The sequence below is a fragment of the Corvus brachyrhynchos genome, unplaced genomic scaffold (genome assembly GCF_000691975.1).
Source record: "Corvus brachyrhynchos isolate BGI_N302 unplaced genomic scaffold, ASM69197v1 scaffold1358, whole genome shotgun sequence".
NCBI lineage: Eukaryota > Metazoa > Chordata > Aves > Passeriformes > Corvidae > Corvus > Corvus brachyrhynchos.
Window position 1 is genome coordinate 229378 of NW_008239642.1, and position 5229 is coordinate 234606.

A 5229-nucleotide genomic window follows, 5' to 3' on the forward strand; every position below is an offset into this window, starting at 1 on the left:
AGACCAGAGCCGCTCCGGCTGCCCACGGCAAGGCAGTGGGGGGGTTCCACAGCTGGAACAGGTCCATGACTCCAGGGTGGCCATGGCCCGGCCCGGCCTGGCCCGAGCAGGGCCTGGGCTGGGCCCGCCACCCCCCACACGGGGCCCAAAGCGTCCCAGCACCGGAAACGAGACCGGCCTCTGCCCCCAGGGTTTGTCTGTTCTTAAGTGTGGATCACAGAGGTGGTCACAACTTTAAGTGGCTTAAAGAATTATCCATATTCAACCTGGCCAGCTGATAGGTTCTGTCAGGTCAGGTCACAGAGGAAGCTGTCAGCACCCCTTAGCAAGAACATCACTTCCGGGACTATGCTTGCTAACCCATGACAGCCACTAATTCTTAAAAAAAGTGACAACCCAAACCTCTATAAAAGGAAGCCTTTGAAACACTTTTGATAGCACTGTTTTAATACGTTTTGATGAGATAGTAGTTTCCGTGGCAGCAACTTAAAAATACTGGTGGGCAGATTGGTTTAAATGAAACAATTACAGTCTATACTAATGAACCTAAAAAAAAGAAACAACCTCAAAAATTATACATTTTTGTGAAGATCAAACAATAGCTGGAGAAGCTACCTTAGACTGTGTGATCCTTGATGAGCACATTTTGAATATACTAGATTTTCTTACTCTTAACTGAAAGTCAATGGTGAGAGTAATGAGGCAAGGCAATGCTTTACCTTTCTTGTCTTTTATAATAATTTAGTTCAAGCAGGCTTTGGGAAAATCACACTTTTATTTCAAGATCCAAAAGATCAATACAGCAGTGTACAGTTAGTGCTTGAGGGAAAATTTACTCAAAATCATTTCATGATGAAAATGCCAAAGGCAGATGCTTTTGTTCAATCTGTCACTTTGAAGGGACCTTGTAATCTTAATTCCACATTAAAGACTTATGGCCATTATGTCAAACAAAGGCAGTGGGGGTCCCTGTAGAATGATTCTATTAAAAAACCCCACAGTATTAACACGTTTTAACATAGCAGTCTGTATAATTACTTTGGACTTACAGCTGATCCTACAACATATGAAAGACTTTGACTCAAATATGTACAAAATCTATCTGTTTTTCTTTGCCTAGCCCAAGGGCATGCTAGCCAGGAAAACAAAAGAAGCCCGGAGGTCTGGCTGCATCCTCTGATTCAGGTGGCTCCACACACAAAAGGGTAGAGAGTGAGCTCCGCACCCGAGGGAGCTACTCCTGGGCTAGTTGTCAGGTGTGCAGGCAGAGGCAAAGAAGGAGAGAGGGGACTCATCATACAGGTTCCATGTGAAGGCCTATTCCTGTGAAAGGACTAGGGACAAAGAGCCACAAATGATAGAGGGTCCAGGCATTTTATACTGAGGGATAGAAAGGCGGTGATAATGGTCACAGCCAATGGGATGGGGCAAAAGAGGCGGGGTTGACAGTGAGGGAGCCAATGGGGATAACACATAGGAGGGATTAGAGGAAGTAACCAATGGGATGTTGACAAGTATAGAACTTTCTAGAACTATGTCCTGGGTTGCAGTGTATTCCATTACCATCCCCATGAGGTGTTGAAATCAGGTGGGGCAGTGTTTCCTTGCCTCCTCCCCCCAGACTATCTTTCTGTGAATGGCCCATCATTGTCCTGCCGCATGACTCAGAGCTAACTCCCTCCGGACTATCTTCTGTTAATGAACCTAATCAACACTTGGCCTCATGACTCATCACCCCATTGTGAGATGCTCCACCCAGAGGGAGGAACCAAGCATCCCAGCGTGGATATAATCTGGGACTCTGAACACCAGAGAGAACCCTTTCCACTGGCTTTCCAGAGGACAGGAGCTACACAGCCACCACTGGACTTTCTGAGGAAGAGCAGCCCCTTTACTACAGGATCACCGCTTCAGAGGACTGCAGCCACCATTCTACCAGACTGCTACCACCACCCTGCCTAACAGGGACTCAGGCTGTATCTTGACTCTGTCAGTTTGAACCAGTGTTTTCTTTTAGTTTTTTCCTTTTCTTTAATTTCCCCATTAAATTGTTATTCTGACTTGGTGCCTTCCACTGGTTTGTTTTCAAACTAGTACAAACAAAATATATATTTAACTAAGGGAAATGAATATTTACAACTTCATACATAAAACAGGGAGGGGAAAACAAGAACCAATCAACATAGAACATGTAAATAACTGCACCAAGCGGTGATGGGATCTCACCCTAACCACAGAGACAGGCTTCAAACATTGGTACCTGACCACCAAAGCATGCAGTCTGGAATTTTCCTCCGGGGTCAGAGTGGCACTTGCACTACCACACTAGCCAGTACTCCCCCATTCAAGTGAAGAAGGTTACAGAGTACTTCACCCAGCAATGTTCTATCGTCTAAAATTTTGGAGGAATAATCAGCAGAAAACCAAATCAAGCCGAACTTATAAAAATTTTTGTTTTGATAAACCCGCATTTCCCATTATTTCTCTTTTTGTGGTTGCATGCATGATACAGAAACTTTCTAGATATTTAGAAAATCTGTTGAAACTTGTATTGAAAACATATGTCAGGTAAGGATTTACTAGGGAGAGTGACCTTTGTCACTGAGCATTAGACCCGGTTCCCCACTTCATGTCATGGTATTGGCAGCTCAAGACTTCTTACTGTGGTGCCATGTTCTCAGCGCAGCTCTGTGGTCCTTCCTGGCAGTCCCGGATGATTTGGTCTCTCAACAACTGTGTTTTTCCAAAGTAGGAGAGAAGTTCAGACACTGCAGCAGTCAGAGAGTATTTAGCTCCAGTATTTCACATCACTCTAGGCTAGAGGGCAGAAAGAGAGGTGATGCTCCCCAAGCAATTGCTGTGACTACAGCTGCAGCATCCTTCCTTTTCTCCTAGTTCATATTTGGGCTGCATCTGCCCTTGCTAACTTTGAATTTTATCTATTGTACTCTAAAACCAGGAGCAAATGCCTTGACCTGTATTCACAACAGTTGTGTAATTTTCATGTAATAAAAGGAAGTTTATTAACCTAACATTATTTTTTTTCAGCTGAGATAATAGAAGCAATCAGCACTGATGATGCTGAACTCTAAGATCCTGGACAGCAGTATGAAGAGTTAAAATACAGAGGGCTAGTGCAGAATCCCATCACATGTTGCAGTCTTGCATCTTTTGTACATCCAAACTGCTACAGTGGGAATTTTGAAGCTGCCTGAATTGCAAAATGAGGTCTTCAGAAAAAAGTTCTTGATCATGGAGAGAGTCCTGCTGGGAGATCAGTGACAGTAATGGTCAGTCAAACCTTGGTGTAGAGGAAAATGTTCTAAATGAAGCCTCTCAGATATTAAGGTTTATCCCTCTCCGTTGCAGAGTCCATTGCAGCATGGAGAGAATCAGAATTGACTGTGTGTGCAATAAAGCTGGGCTTGCTCCCAGTCTGGCAGCCAGTGTCATTCCTGTGGCTGGCATTTCAAGTAAAGCCACCTTGCAAATGAGTTTAAGTTGTGCACAGTGTAGGAGTTTCATTCTTTCAAATCCTGAGACAGAAGAACAGGATATTTCAGGTAATAACATTTTTTTCCCCCCTAATGTATGCATGCAGTCTTATCTCCTGCTGAGATTTAATACACTGCAGGTAACTTCTAAATGTGGTGATTGTTTTTGGAAGGCAGGTAAAATGACCAACAAGGAAATTAAACAGGATAGAGACCCAGAAAACTCATTTTAGAGAGCTGCTACTTCAATGCAGGAGACCTCGACAGAGGGCAAATGCAGGGGTAGGCAAAGGGGAGCAGGAAAGGATGAATGCCCAAAGCCACTAATGACAGTATTTAGATGAGTGCCTTGAAGGCTTTAGTCTTTTCTATCTAGTCCTGAGAGGAGAAGGAAAAGCAAAGTGAGCTTTCCTGCCTCCTCCCAGTGGTTCTGCTGGAGCCTAAGCAGAAGGGAGCCTCTCTAGGGGACTGAAAGCAGTAAAGTATTTCACTACAGTTCATAGTAATATTTTTTTTCAGTCTGCAAAAAACTGAAGGAAGTTTCTTGAAATTCAACAACTTACCAATTATTTCTAAAATGGGGCTTTGTCCATCAATCTGGACCCCAAGATTGTTACTTGTCAAATGTGCAGTTCATGAAAGAAACTTTTCATTATGTATTTTGTACTAAAGGTCTCTGACTCTAGGACCTAAAAACATAAAGAGCTAGAGAATGACTGCTTTTCTAGTTTTATCAATTTACATGCTCTTATTCAGACTTCCTGAAATTAATCTCTGCCTGTGACTGCCCTGCAGCTCTCACACACCACTCCAGAGCCAGCTGTGCACGAGTAGCTGCAGTTTTCTCACAACTTCTAGAGGACAATATGACCAAATCAGAAAAAGGGGTATAATTGTGCATGTGTCTTAGTAAAAGTGCACTGATTTTCCATAACACACCACATGAACTTTAAGATCCATGTATTTTATGATCATACTCTGCCTTCTCGCTGCCCTGCATTCCTCTCTTTCCCGAGCGTTTGTGGTGGAAACAGACCCTCCATGTGCAATAGCCAAATATTTCAGATATCACAGTACTTTATTTTGAGATCAGTGCCAGACCAACAGAGCAGTGGCATTACTGAGCAGCCCCAGAGCAAGGACTCACACTTCCTTTCCAGGAAGGGAGGGTTACCTGCTGGAGGTTACCTAAGAGAGCTGCACTTATGGCTGTTTTATTGCTGCACACAGCAGCGGACCCTGTACTCACGTCACCGAGCAGAGCTCCAATCTCTCATTCCTTACCTGGTGTTTCATGCTCCTGGTTATTTGCTTTTGCAACTGCATTCAGTTACTTGACATGTGAACCCTGGACTATGATAGTTTCTTCAGGTATCTTGTAATTTTGAAGCAAGAACAAGTAATTTTGAGGCAAGAACAAGTAATTTCGAGTTCTGATGAAATCCGTGTGAATAGGAAAAAACCAGCAGAGTGGGGCAAGCCCAAGGGCTGGTGATGGCTCCAGCACACCATGCCCCAAGGCTACTCTTAAAACACCTTCTCCACTCCAAAATGCAGGTTGTAAATATCTCTTCCAGGGATTACAGCAGAACTGCACATTAAGGGGATTTTTGAGCAACCGTTTATTTAGGAGAGGTCAGTGGTAGGGCAGCAATCGCTGTGAAAGGTTGTACTTACATTATGTTATATTGGCTTCGAGGGCTGGAGTTGTTTCGTAGAAGCCAGCACACACGGA